At 39.7% G+C, this 16,035-nt stretch overlaps 1 protein-coding gene across 4 annotated transcripts in view; it reads left to right on the forward strand.

Moving 5' to 3' along the window:
- The window catches only part of LOC108715345 (solute carrier family 12 member 4), a 287,853-nt gene that overhangs the window by 236,280 nt on the left and 35,538 nt on the right, over positions 1-16,035 (forward strand). The gene's annotated exons all lie outside the window — the stretch shown is intronic.

Raw genomic sequence — 16,035 nt, forward strand, 5'->3', positions numbered from 1 at the left:
ATACATTCCATATTTCATGTGTTCTATATATAAATTGTCAAAAACTTATTTAGGCAACCAGAGGCAAACTGTGGCTTTGGCCCCCAGGAGGGTTGGATCTGTGGTAGGGTGTCTCAGCCTATAGAGCAATTATGTGACAATTGGAAAGCGTCATTTGAACTGCTAGGTACAGATGGAGTCGCTTTCTTTTGTATGTTTATCGCGCTGTAACGTTAGTTTAAGCGGCAGCAAGTGTGATGTGTCACGAAGCCTTGTCGCGTTTAGCGCCTTTACCAGCATGTAATACCAGAGGCCGCCAAGCGCTAAGTAATGTGATCAGTTCCAGTATACAGTGCATGGTTTACTAAGGGAGATGAGAGGTAACACATTGTGTGTTGTAGTGGTGGCCTAATGGATTAAGTGTTTGCTTTTTGACCAAGGGGTTCAGTGTTCAATCCCCGCGATATGTAACTTTTCTCCCCCTCTAATTTATATTAAAACTATTTATATATCGTCCTCCCTGACTTTTTCCCTCAGCCACCTACATGTGTCTCTCCCCAAATTTCCTCTGACTAGTGTCTATCTCTCTCCTCAGCCACATCTATGTCTTTGCCCCTCCCCATAGAATTTCTTTTGTCCAGTGTCTCCGCCTATTTTTCTCCCGTATGTCCCCCTTCCCCCCCCCCGGTTTTTCATTTGCCCCTCTGTCCCTCTCTTCACCCCAATTTTTAATTTTCCCCTGTGTCCCTCCCTTCCTCCGATTTTTCATTTTCCCGTGTCCCTCCCTTCCCCCGATTTTTCATTTTCCCCTGTGTCCCTCCCTTCCCCTGATTTTTCATTGTCCCGTGTCCCTCTACTCCCCCGATTTTTAATTTTCTGCTGTGTCCCTCCCTTCCCCAGATTTTTCATTTTCCTCTGTGTCCCTCTCTTACCCCAAATTTTTCATTTTCCCCTGTGACCCTCCCTTCCCCCGATTTTTCATTTTCCCCTGTGTTCCTCCCTGTGAATAATCCAAACTCTAATTTCTCCAATATTTACCTTTATCAAACCTTGACCCTTGGAAAAATTCGAATTCGACTATTACCCACCTAAAACCTGTCGAGTTCATGTATAAGTCAATGGGAGAGGTCCAGTGACCCATTTGAAGATGTTAATAGTCTTCCTGACATTCCAAGTTTTTTTCAGAGAAAAAACTCAATTTGAATTTAGTCTAATTCGATTTGAGTTATTGAGAACTATCTAAAACAATGAATTGAACTTTTTTTAGGTGGACCATTGATGTTAGTGCATCACCTCAGTGGGTCTGTCCTCTCTCCACTGCTTTTTAATTTGTTCATAAATGACTTTGAGGTTGGCAATGTACAGTAACTATTGTATATTGTATATTGCATATACTGTATATACAATCCCATTTCCAAAAAAGCTGGAACATTCTGTAAAATTTAAATGAAACGATAATGGGATAATTTGCAAATCCTTTAAACCCTATATTTAATTGCAAATAGTTCAACATATCAAATGTTGAAACAGAGAAATGTTATTGTTTTCTGAAAATATTTTTGCATTAAAGGACCAGTAACATCATTTTTTTTATTAAACAAATAAAAATTACAGCCTGCATATAATACCCCTGACCTAATAGATATTCCATATTCACCCTCCTTTTACCTGAAAAGTCCCCAGTAAAAAGTCCCCAGTAAAAAGTCCCCAGTAAAAAGTCCCCTCCATGGTCTGACCTGACTTTAGAAGAACGGCGATTTGGCGACCAATCTTCACTCATTGCAGTGCGTGCGCGTCCCAGGCGGTGCTCCTCCTCCCAGGACTTCCGGCAGGAACCCGGAAGTCAGAAGAGCTTCAGAGCATAGCAGCCGGCAACCAGCGCAGACATTCTCCATTTTCTGGCCGTGTATTTTTTTTTTTTTTATTTTACTTTGTTTTACGAGTTGGTGAGGGGAGTGAACGCTAGAGTGACAGCAGCGATGGTGAGAGGAGCACGCAGTGAGAGAGGGACATGGAAGGGGGAGGAAAGTTGAAGGCTGGGTAAGGGGAACGGCAGTGAGAGGCACACAGAGGGGGGAGAAGGCTGCATTGACATGGGACGCTAAGACATTCTCCCTTTTCTGGCCGTGTATTTTATTTTACTTTGTTTTACGAGTTGGTGAGGGGAGTGAACGCTAGAGTGACAGCAGCGATGGTGAGAGGAGCACGCAGTGAGAGAGGGACATGGAAGGGGGAGGAAAGTTGAAGGCTGGGTAAGGGGAACGGCAGTGAGAGGCACACAGAGGGGGGAGAAGGCTGCATTGACATGGGACGCTAAGAAAAGGAGCCGGCAGTAAGACGAACATGGAGAGGGAGGAAATGAGAAGGCGGCAGTGAAAGGAACACAGAGGAGGGGGAGAAGGCTGTATGAGGGAACGGCAGTGAGAGGAAGGGGGGGAGAGGAACACGGAGGGGTAAGGCTACATGAAAGGAGGCAAAGGCTGTGTGACAGGGACACGGGGAAAGCTGCATAGACAGATGCTGAGGGAACAGTAGTGAGAGAGGAAGTGACGTCATGAAGACCCGGAAGAGGCACGCAGCTGCGCGCACGTAGAGGAGAAGAAGAAAGATGAAGCTAGAAGATGGCGGAGACCCTTTGGACGCCGTGGGACAGCTCCGGTTTGATTTTTTTCGGATGTCTTACTGAAACAGCAGGAAAGAGCAGCATATTGGGGTAAGTAATGTATATCAATTTCTTTTTTGTGTGAATAAAAAATGATGTTACTGGTCCTTTAAACTTCACCAGGAACAAGTTTTAAAAAAATGTGGGTCAGGGGCATGTTTCCCACTGCTTTGCATGAGAAATGAGATCAATTGCTGTAGTTTTTGAAAGTCAAATGTCCCATTCTTACTAAATATAGAATTTCAGCTGCTCAACAGTTTGGGGTCTCCTTCAACATATTTTTGAATATGTACTGCAGGTAGGCCTCTTTTGCACCTGGATTCTCTTACTATGGAGCCATGCTTTTCTAATACTTGCAGAATGTGATTTGGCATTGTCTTTCTGAAATAAGCAGGGTCTTCTCTGAAAAAAGACATTGTTTGGTTGGCAGCATATGTTGCTCCTAAACTTGTATCTGTCATTCAGCATTAATGTTGCCATCCCAGATGTACAATCTATCTGTTTGTAACATATCATGTATCTGTATTATCATGACTATGAAGATTTTCTAACACAGTGCTGTCCAACTTCTGTGGTACAGAGGGCCAGAATTTTTCCTGTCCTACATGGCGGAGGGCCGATAATGGAAGCCAGTGATGACCACTCTGTTTTTAAACCACACCCATGTTACCACCATGTCCACATTAATGTTGGTAGCACAACAAAAGACCAAATGATCGGTGCTCGCTGCAGGATCACTCATATGTGAAAAAGCTGTCATATTAAATAGATTGTTCAGTGTACAAATAAAAACTGGGCAAAGAGAGAGGCTGTACAAAATAAAAAATGTTTCTAATATAGTTAGCCAAAAATGTAATGTATAAAGGCTGGAGTGACTGGATGGCTAACATAATAGCCAGAACACTACTTCCTGCTTTGCAGCTCTTGGTTTCTACTGATTGGTTACCAGGCAGTAATCAATCAGTAACTTGATGGGGGCCACATGGGTCATAACTGTTGCTTTTGAATCTGAGCTGAATGCTAAGGATCAATTCTCACTGACCAGTTCTCTACCATGTGGCCCCCCTTATAGTCATTGACTAACTCAGAGAACCAACTGTACCTTTAAGACCCACCTTTAAATCCATATGCCTCCTCCCCTGTGGATAGCACAGCACCCCCAGCACACAATGAAACACCATAGGACCCCCTAACAATAATTGTCAAATGCTAACAAACCCCCAAAACAAATACCAAGCTTATGTTCAACAAGCAGAGCAGGACACACACAGGCAGAGTATGGCACACAAAGGGAGCATAGGGAAGGCAGAGTATGGCACACAGGCAGAGTAGGACATGCAAAGATTATGGCACACACAGGGAGCATAGGGAAGGCAGAACAGAGCAGGAGACCATTTCCACTGATCAAGACCACTAAGATTTGCTACATACAGTGACACAGTTTTGGTGCCCCTCCAGCAGTTTGTATGAGTGTGAAAAGGTGGGTCTCGGATGTTAACAGTACATGGCTTTAGGGTGTGAACAATAGAGGTGTTACAGGTGTGAACAATAGGTGTTGAAAGTGTGAACAATGCAGGGGAGATTACATGTGTGAACAATACAGTCTGGTTTTGATTAAACACTGCAGGGGCCAGTTAATCTCTGTAGTGATACCTTTTAAAGTTTACACATGGTAAGCAGACCCAGCAGGCAGAATTTGATGTGGGGGGCCATCTTTTTTTTTCAGAAAATAATAAAATATATCAAATATCTCATATCTACATTTGATATGTTGTTATTGTACATATATCGTTTAACCCTTTCCCTGCCAAGAACGTAGCTCCTACATTATTAAAAAAAAAAAAAAGGCTGCAAGTGCCAAGAACGTAGGAGCTATGTTCTTTCTTTAAACAGCTGCCGCTCTGCACTCCTGCAAAAAAAACAGACATGTATACACAAACAAACACTTATAGGATCTTTTTTACTTTTTTTTTTTTTTTTTAGTTCTTCAGTTTATAATTTTCCCTCTTGTTATACCCCAAAAAACTGTTGCTTTACCAGTGTGACTAGTCGATCAAGCATTCCGACCAGTAACCACACTGTTGGATCAGTTATTTTGTTATTTTATTGATTTGCCTAATTGTATTTGATTTTTGTGATTTTTATGCTTTCACTGTTGTTCCTTAAATTTTTTTAGCATCATTTGCTCTTTGATCATTTAGAGTACAAAAATATATGGTTTTGGTGGTTCTTGTGCCGTTAGGAGGATCTTGTGGCACACAATGCGCAGTCAAAGGTCTTTGTTCACAGAAGGCGAATCAGCAGCCGAGAAAATTCATATGCACTTTTTGTATTTCAGGTCCGCACATGCCAGCTGCTTTGGTATATCTATGCATATTGGGTATCAAACTGTTCAGTAGACCCTTGGCATCAATATTTAGGGTGTTTTACAATTTTATGTAAGAAATTGGGTGAGAAAAATGCAGCCAATTGCAATATTTTTAGGTGATTTTTTAGAAATGTCATAAAAACCACACCCTTTAGCGTAGCTTTGCAGTATGGTACTTTGGAGTACCCATGCATATGCATACCCAATTTGTATTCGGCAGAATGTCTATTTTCCGAAAATATATGGTGTTCTGGGGTGAAATTACTCTTTTCTAACTTTGCCCCACTCAAAATGATGTAAATGTGTTGCTTTTACGGTACCTGAAATGACAAACCATATGGGGGGTCTTTGTTTTGGGGCCCCTATATGCCACGTGCTTGGGTACACCTATACATATTGGGCATCAAATTGTTCAGAGGGCCCTAGGCTTTCATATTTGGGGTGATTTCTCTTGATACCTAAAAGTATGTGGGTTATATGATGCTGCAGGGTAGAAATTTTGAGGCGATTTTTGGAAATGTCCGTAAAATCACCAAATTTAGGAATGGTTTGCGGCTTGGTACTCTGGACTACAAAGACATGCATACCCAATTTAGATTTGTGGGAATGTGTACTTTGCGAAAATATAAGGTTTTCTGGCGCGAACTCTACTTTTGCCCCCCCAAAAAACTATGTAAATGTGTTGATCTTATGTGTACATTTTAGGGCCCCTATATGCCACATGCTTGGGTACACCTATACATATTGGGCATCAAACTGTTCAGTGTTTTACATTGATACCTAATGATGTGTGGGAGATATGATTCTGTAGATTGGAAGCTTTGAGGTAATTTTTCAAAAAATTCACCAATTTCTATAAAACATTATAACTTTAGGAAACAATTGCAACTTGGTAGTTTGGAGTACAACGATATATTTACCCATTTTTGGTTCACCAGAATCTGTTCTTTCTAATAATGGGTCGTTTTCTAGGGTAAACCTACTGTTAGCGGAATGTTTAGCCTTGAAATCAGAAGTATGCCATTTGGGGAGTGGTGCTTTGGAAATTTGGTAGTGTACTGCTTGTAGATTTTGATCTATACAAGTGAGAAATCTCCATCAAACTAAATATATTTGGTATTGCTGCGTTCAGGAGACATAGACCTTTCCAAATCGGCTGTGTTCTCGTACATAAAATAAATGATGTTTCTGATATATGTGATTGTTCTTTGTGAAACATGATTTTTTTCATTTTATTCGACACTTAGAAGCCTATATTTTTTTACAGAAGTAGAATTACACCAAAATTCTTGCATATTTTGAAAGTTCAGGTTGTCATGAAAACTAAAAGACTGCCCCTGGAAAGGCCCTTAAAGTGAAAGAGTGCAAAATATCTAAAAACTGCTTGGCAGTAGATGTTCGCATCTAGGAGAAAATGGCTTACAGGGAAAGGGTTAAATGGTTTGTAAATCATCCCATTCTCTCTCTTTATTTTCATTTGAAACAGTGTCAAAACTGGGTTGTACAAAATAAATAGGAAATCCAGAACAGAACATGGAATGCATTAAGTTCATAAACAATAGACCAGGCCCATAGCAATGGTTTGTTTGCCAACAAAAGGAGAACATTTCTTCCCAAGAGAACATTAATGTTTATATTAACTTATCTATTAACCTTAACTTATGAACACCATGAAGTTACATTGAGTAAGGTAATGTCTAAGCTGCAGCAGAACCTGAGTAAATTAGCAGATCACCCAACATCCCATGTTCACCAAATTAAAGAAGTAGAAGACTGAATTTCTTACCACGCATGACAATTCCTTGATGTCTTACTCAAAAATAGAATTTTTAGAAAAGAGAATTGGAGAACTTTACCTGATTTAGAATATAGATCTAGGACAAATAAACCTGTTATCCAAAAAGATCTAAATTATAGGAAGGCAATCTCCCATAGACTCTATTTTAGTTGAATAATTCAAAATTTTTATAATTATTTCCTTTTCCTATATGATAATGAAACCGTACCTTGGACTTGATACTAACTAAGATATAATGAATCCTTATTGGGGGCGAAACAAATCATATGGGTTAAATACATGTTTAAAAGTTTTTATATAGATTTAAGGTATGGGGAGATCCAAATTACAGGAAGCTCCCTTATCTGGAAGCCCCAGGTCTTGAACATTCTGGATAACAGGTACCATACCTGTATTTTCAAATCCTCTAAAACTAAATCTCTCTCTCTGCTTACTCAGACAATTCTAACGAAACTTGGATTACAAAAGAATTTTAGCAATGTAAAGCTTAAAAAGTGTTTATAGAATAGGTCATCTTGTCATTGCTCAACTTCTGAACTATTCAGACAGAAATTGAATATACTACCCTCTAGCAATTCTCTTCTTGTCATGTAACTGGGATGCAGACTTCAGGATGTGTTAGTCAAATGCTGTACATCCCTTTCGAAGGTTTCATGTGTGTCTACTACAGAATTCCTATCTATGGTCCATTGTCTTTTATATGGTCTTTCCCTTGCATTCAAATTTCACAATTTATTTTCTTATTCAGCTGGAATGCCGGTGAAACTATGAAAGTTGTTCTTTATATTATAAATATATAAATTCCTAATCTGCCTGTTTCTTTTATCATCTATCACAATCAAGAATCTTTTATTCATGCAAATCATACAGTAACAGCAGATGCCCTAGAATTACTAGTACATAGTAACATTGTTTATTATGCTAGGCTTAAAAAAGATACATGTTCAACCTTTTATGTCTATATAAAATCTGCCTAACTGAAGGGTTGTTCCAGAAAAAGACACAAAATCCTTTCTGAAGACCTTCTAATTTCCCTCAAATGGGGAAAAAATCCTTCCTTACTCCAAGATGGCAAACAGACCTGTCACTGAATGTATTATGAGATATCTAATGGATCTGCCAGTACAACTGATTCAGTGAGATAATTATACAACTTCACAACTCTCACTGTAAAAAAAAAAACCCTCTCCGAATATTTAGATGAAACTCCTTTCTTCTAATCAGAATTGGATCCCTTGTGTATGCTGAAAGGACCTATTGTCAAAATCTGGATAACTCTCCTTGTTAGCTCAAGACCTGGCTGTAATCAAAATCTGGCTATGTGATAACTCTCCTTGTTAGTTGCCTGCCTTTGACCACTGGCCTGGTAAAAGGACTTGTGTGTAAACCTTGTGTGTAAACCTTGTAAACCTTGTAAACCTATTGTTTTGCTTTCTTCATTGAATAATAAATCATCTTTCCTCATACATGTCAACTGCAAATCATCAAGCTCCGTTGGTGTATTACCCTTTTACCTTTTTACAGCACTTAGGCTCCTACCTGTTGGCCACTCATCTGTGTCCCAAACTCACAACTACTGGTAAATAAAACTTTAGGGAGATTGTCACCCCCTTATATATTCATACATAGTTATTATATGACCCCTTAAACACCTTTTCTCCAACATTAACAACCTCAACTGCCATTTAGCTGACCATATTATCAGTTTTCAAGATACTGCTGCAAGGATGCTACATTCTCTGGCCCATATTTGTGGAAAGGCCGGGCCTAGGGCAGCAGGATTAAGGGGGTGGCATGCTGCCCAACCACACCCACATTGGTTCAGAAGCACTGGGGATGCTCAGGAGATACAATCGTTTTTTTTTAAAGTTCCTGTGCGCCAATACCCATTGCTCCATTTCCAATGATGAAAATTTGCGCAAATAAAAGGGAGGGGATGGGGGTGACCAACATCAGTGGACATAGGAGTGCCTGCTATGCAAATCTGGCTTTGCACATCCTGGATGAAATTATTTGGGCTGCATATTTTCTTTGTAAACTGCAAACAATGATACATCATTTATAATACCATCCCCTAAGTGATTATGGAACAGGGGAAATAAAAGTAGACCCAACAAAGAATGCTGGACTACACTAAGAATCTTACCTTACTAAGTAGAGAATGTACCATTAACAAGCACCCTCTGTACCTGACCCTGTAGCCCTTTTCTATCAACATACAAACAACTTTGCTAAGCCTGACAAATCTTAGTTGAGCAGTTGTTTGTGGGACACTGTATCAAATGCTTTGGTAAAATCCAAATACTGCAGTCCCACTGTTCAAATTCTTACTAACCTCATAATAAAAAGCAATCAAATTGGTCTAACATAACCTGTTTTCTCCAGGACATACTTTTGAATGTGATCCTTTAATAAGCCTCCAAATAACTTGGCAACCATAGATATCAAACTTACTGGTCTATAATTGATAGCTGAGATCGTAAATGCCTTTTTAATAAAGTTACTGTATGTCATCACTCACCTGTTATACAGAATGGTTTGGACCTGGGGTTAGGGCCATTTTAAGGCCTTGGTGGGCCCCCACACCCCTGGCAAAACCATGCAAACTTTTTGGCAACACCCGCAAATATCACACCCATTTAACAAAACATAATTTAGTCATGCCACTATTAAATGCATAATCAGAATATTAAACACTGATCTGACAGTATACTACATATACTACAAAAAATGGATAATTAGCACATTAACCCTAGCTGTGCCAGTATAATCATTGTAGAAATGGCCAATGAGCACTCCATTGATCCCAGGCAAGCAAGTAAGATGACTAAAACATGGCCAATGAACCGAATGTCTCTGCGACCTTGGGATTGGTAAAATTATTAGAAAACATTGGGATGTATTAAAATGTGATGCAGATCTTAAAGACATTCTTCCAGAACAACCAAAAGTGGTATTTAAAAAATCTAATAATTTACAGCAGATGCTGACAAGAAATTACTGTGACACAGAGAAAACCATAGTTAAATCAAAAGAATGTATATGGTCTGGTTTCTACCCCTGCTCCTTATGTAAAGCCTGTCAATATGGGAAAAAGAAAAAAGTGTTCAAATCAAATGTAAATAAAAAGGAGTTTAACCTTTTCGCTGCCAGACAATTTGGCTGACTTGGTACTTCTATTGCCAGACCTTTTTTGAACATTTTGTACTCTTTCACTTTTAGAGCCTTTCCTGGGGGGGGGGGTCTTTTAGTTTAACCAGGGAAACAATATATGGGTTTTTTTTCAGGACAACCTGAGCTTTCAAAATATGCTAGAATTTTTGTGTAATTCAACTTCTGTAAAAAAATATAGGCTTCAAAGTGCCTAAAAAAATGAAAAAAATCAGGTTTCACATAGTACAATTACATATATCAGAAACATCATTTATTTTATGTACGAGCAGATTTGGAAAGGTCTATGTCTCCTGAACGCAAGAATACTAAATATATATAGTTTTATTGAGATTTCTCACTTATATAGATCAAAATCTACAAGCAGTACACTAGCAAATTTCCAAAGCACCGCTCCACAAAACGGCATACTTCTGATTTCAAGGCCAAACATTCCACTAACAGTAGGTTCACCCCAGAAAACCATATATTTTCAGAAAGTACACATTCCCCCGAATCTAAATTGGGTATGCATGTCTTTCTACCCCAAAGCACCAAGCCGCAAATCTTTCCTTTTGGGGACATTTCCAAAAATTCACCTCAAAACTTCCACCCTGCAGCATCTTATATCGAACATACTATTGGTTAACAAGACAAATGACCCCAAATATGAAAGCCTAGGGTCTGTTGAACAGTTTGATGCCCAATATGTATAGGTGTACCTAAGCACGTGGCATATAGGGGCCTCAAAAGGAAGACCCCCCCATTTGGTCTATCATTTCAGGTGCTGCAAAATCAACACATTTTCATCATTTTGGGGTGGGCAAAGGTAGGAAAAAGTACGTTCACCCCAGAAAACCATATGTTTTCAGAAAGTACACATTCCCCCGAATCTAAATTGGGTATGCATGTCTTTCTACCCCAAAGCACCAAGCCGCAAATCTTTCCTAAATTTGCCAATTTTGGGGACATTTCCAAAAATCACCTCAAAACGTCCACCTGCAGCACATTATTTCATACATACTATTAGGTATCAAGATAAATCACCCCAAATATGAAAGCCTGGGGTCCTCTGAACAGTTTGATGTCCAATGTACATAGGATTATCGAAGTACATGGCATGTAAAGACCCCAGAATCTACCTTTTGCATACATTTACACTAATTTCCAAACATTACCAGTTTTATATGGGATAAAAGCTACAAAAAGTTATGGTAACCCCTAAAAGCCATATATTTTTGGAAAGTACACATTCTGACGAATCTAAAATGGGTAATTATGTCTTTTTACTCCAAACAACCTTACTGTAAAGCTACACTAAAGTCATCGGTTTTTATGACATTTCTGAAAATTGTCTAAAAATATTGCAATTGGCCACATTTATCTCACCCAATTTCTTACATACCATTGTAAAACACCCTAAATATTGACACCAAGGGTCTACTGAACAGTTTGATGCCAAGTATGCATAGATATACCAAAGCAACTGGCTTGTGCGGACCCCCAAATAAAATTAGTGCATTTGAATTTTCTTCTGTCTTTTCACCTTCTATGAAGAATGACCCGTGACTGTGTATTATTTGCCAAAAGACCCTCCTAACAGCGCATAGACCCCCAAAACCATATATGTTTGGAAAGTACACATTCTGACGAATCTAAAATGGGTAATTATGTCTTTCTACTCCAAACTACCTTACTGTAAAGCTACGCCAAAGGCAGCGGTTTTTATGACATTTCTGAAAATTGTCTAAAAATATTGCAATTGGCCGCATTTATCTCACCCAATTTCTTACATACAATTGTAAAACATCCTAAATATTGATGCCAAGGGTCTACTGAACAGTTTGATGCCCAATATGCATAGGTATACCAAAGCAGCTGGCATGTGCGGACCCCCAAATAAAATTAGTGCATTTGAATTTTCATCTCTGTCTTTTCACCTTCTGTGAAGAATGGCCACAATACCCTCCTAACAGCACATAGACCCCCAAAACTATATATTTTTAGAAAGTACACATTCTGACGAATACAAAATCGGTAATTATGTCTTTCTACTCCAAACTATCGTACTGCAAAGTTACGCTAAGGCAGCGGTTTTTATGACATTTCTGAAAATTCTTTTCACCTTCTGTGAACATAAAGCAGTGACTGTATATTGTGCCACAAGACCCCCTAACAGCACAAGACACCCCAAAAACATATATTTTTGTAAAGTACACATTCTGACAAAATACAAAAAAAAAGCCTGAAAAGAAAAAGAATAAAGCTAACTTAGTAAAATGTGTATTTGTACATGCATGTAATTAGTATGTAAATGTATGTATAACTGTAAAATAAATGCTTACTTACAGTTCTGATGTCCAGCAGGGTCCTGGGCAGCTAAGGGGGGTCCTAAAGCAGAGTGCACGCAGCAGGAAGCAGCAGGCTGGCTGGAAAAGGCAGAGGAGACGCAGCACAAGGAGCAGACACGTGTCTGCATAACTGTAGACCTGTAGTACCTACGTTCTTGGCAGGTAAAAGGTTAAAATTAAGGATAACATAAACTGCACAACTGCAAATGTTGTGTATTGCTTACAATGCCCTTGTGGCCTCCAATATGTAGGCAAAACAAATCGTACACTAAGAGAACGCATTCGGGAACATGTAAATAACATAAAAAAAGGAAAGGATAACCATAGCGTCTCTAAACATTTTAAAGAGCACCACAAAATGAATCCTACAGGTCTAACATATTGTGGCATAGAAAAAGTAAAAAACAAATGGAGAGGAGGAGACCTAGTGAAAAAAACTCTGCAATGTGAAAGCAAATGGATACATTTAGAGACATCTATACCCAAAGGTCTCAACGTAGATATAAATTTAAGAGCATTTCTATAAAAGTAACTACTAACCTTTGTAGACTATCAAGATTCCCCTAGAGAGATAGCAGTAGTCCGATACAAGAAAATCTTATTATTATATATTATTGTATTATTTTATAGACTGTTATCAATCTGTTGCATAGTCATCTGCGAGAGATGTTTTTTACCTGAAGGTAGAATGTGTTGTAATTTTAGATGGTGACTATGGGATTTTTCAATTGAAGTTAAATTAAATTATATTATGCCTGTATGTATGCAAACCCCCAAGAAAGGCCATGGATGCGTGTGTAACCTAGGATTAGAAACGCTAGACACACGTTTCCATGGCGACCGTAGAATAACCAATGCTGGCTTGCCCTATTAGAGGGGGATCGTGGGATATATTTGGAGATGGATTTTAATTAAAAAAAAATTCTGATACATTTGGAGGGGATACAGAAAAGCCCCCCTAAGGTTTATGCTAAAATCGTGAATGAATGATTTACCAATTGGCGGGTTGCCATGGAGACACGTGCGATCTAGGAGTGGGGAGAGGTACGCATGCACATCCATGGTTGAGGCCCATCCACAAAAGGCGCACCTGCGCAGTAAGGGATTTGAAGCCTTGAGGAAGTCGTATAGACGAAACGCATCGGCTAGCAGTAACGTCATCAGGTTGAGACCAAGAACGCGTGTTCTACAAACAACGCCAACTAACATCCACTGTAGAACGCAGAATTGGGGAACCCTCAGACGGACTGAATATATGTTTATTTTAAGCACAAATATGTGAGTGGAACTTGTATTTTATTCCTTATTTATTAATGAAGTTTTTACACGATTTTAGCATATCCTTCCTAGAAACTAAAAGATGTCCTGGATTTAAGGAGCAACTATATTTTACGCTAGTGGTATAAATAAACGTTTGTAAGTATCCATTACTTACACACAGGAGGTGGTCACGTATATCGCTAAAATATCACAGTAACTAAACCCCCCCGTGGAAGAAATCAAAACACACCACATAGTAAATGCACAAAGAGGTGTAAATTTTATTATAAAATACTACACTATATTTTATTTCTCTGCTTTCTTTGTTGTCTACCCCTGAGCTTGCAGCGCTGGTATTTCTTCGTATGAATGAAAGATTTTTATTGTCTCTGCGACCTTGTCTGCTTGTGACAGATTGTCAGTAAGGTAGAGCCAAGAGAGAAGCAACATAAACAGAGCTTACAGAAAAGCAACATAAATCTGATTAAGTAGTGAAACTGTGGAAGTGGAGCTCCCTGTCATTAAAGGGGTTGTTCAGTGTCGGACTGGCCCGGCGGGATACCGGGAAAAAACCCGGTGGGCCCCGACCCTCGTGGGCCCCCGCCGGGCCAGAACCCTTCTGTAGATATTTCCAATCGGAAAAAAAAAACTTTTTTTTCTCGCGACGCGTAGCGCCGCCTGCGCATGCGCGCCGAGCGGTGTCGATGTTGCGCATGCGCGCCAAACGCCACTGTTGCTGGGCCAACGCGTTTTAGTAGGCCGGCGGGGGGCCCCTGGACAGCAGTCCCGGTGGGCCCCGGCCCCCCCAGTCCGACCCTGGGGTTGTTTGCCTTCAAAATAACTGTTCATATCTAATCTTTACTGCTGACGCGAGGTCACCCATTCTGATTAGAAGAAAGGGGGTTCCGCCTAAATAAGGGGGTTTTTTTTACAGTGAGAGCTGTGAAGATGTGGAATTCTCTCCCTGAATCCGTTGTACAGGCTGATACATTAGATAGCTTTTTAGCAAGTGAGTGAATACAGCATTATGGAACAAAGCTCATATCTGTATTGGGCAAATTATTTAAAGGCATTTTAGGGGAAAACATTCAACATTTTGTCCTAGTGAATTGTATTATGAGCAGCAATCCGCATTACTTTATGAAGGATGGGTCACGTCAGACAAATTGGATTGCTTTTATGATGAGGTAAGTAAGATGCTGGACAGTGGGGGGGCAGTAGATGTGATCCATTTGGATTTTGCCAAAACTTTTGATACTGTGCCCCACAAACGACTGCTTTCTAAACTAAGGTCTGTTGGGCTTAATAAAGTCATTTGCACATTGATAGGAAACTGGCTACAGGAACAGGTACAGAGGGTGGTTGTTAATGGTACAATCTCTACTTGGAGTAAGGTTCTTAGTGGGTTCCCTTAGGGCTCGATATTGGGTCCACTTTTATTTAACTTGTTCATTTATGACTTAGGGGAGGGTATTGTAAGTAATGTATTAGTGTTTGCAGATGGCACAAAACTATCCAGCCCAATTAATTCCATTCGGGATGTGGCATCCTTGCAACAGGATCCTGACAAACTCTCAATCTGGGCAACTAAGTGGCAAATGAGATGCAATGTTGATAAATGTAAAGTTATGCATGTAAAAAATATCCAAGTCACTTTTACCCTTAATGGAACTGCACTAGGCAAATCCATTATGGAAAAGGACCTTGGAGACCTTGTAGATGATAAACTTGGCTGTAGCAAGCAATGTCAGTCAGCAGCATCAAGGGCAAACAAGGTCTTGAGCTGTATTAAAAGGGGCATTGATTTACGACACAAAGGGGTTATTCTTCCACTGTATAGAGCACTGGTAAGGCCCCATCTAGAATATGCCATACAGTTGTGGTCTCCAGTTCTCAAACAGGACATTATTGTATTAGAGAGGAAGGGCAACTAAGCTGGTAAAAGGTATGGAAAATCTTAGCTATGAGGAAAGACTGGCCAAATTGGGGATGGTCATGCTGGAGAAGAGGCGCTTAAGGGGTAATATGATAACTATGTATAAATATATAAAGGATCATGTAATAATCTCTCTAATGCTTTATTTACCATTAGGTCTTTCCAGCTGACACAAGGTCACCCATTCCAATTAGAAAAAAAAGAGGTTCCGCATAAATATTCAAAAGGGTTTTTTTTACAGTGAGAGATGCGGAATTCTCTCACTGAATAAGTTGTACAGGCTAATACATTAGATAGCTTTAAAAAGGGGTTGGAAGGCTTTTTAGCAAGTGAGGGAATACAGGGTTATGGAAGATAGCTCATAGTACAAGTTGATCCAGGGACTAGTCCAATTGCCATTTTGGAGTCAGGAAGGAATTTTTCCCCATCTGAGGCAAATTGGAGAGGCGTCAGATGGGATTTTCTAACTTACCATGTTACCAGGCAAGCAACAGACAGTTCAGCATGTAGGGTCCTTGCAACAGCAAAACG

This window comes from Xenopus laevis, chromosome 4S (assembly GCF_017654675.1).
Source record: "Xenopus laevis strain J_2021 chromosome 4S, Xenopus_laevis_v10.1, whole genome shotgun sequence".
Classification (NCBI taxonomy): Eukaryota; Metazoa; Chordata; class Amphibia; order Anura; family Pipidae; genus Xenopus; species Xenopus laevis.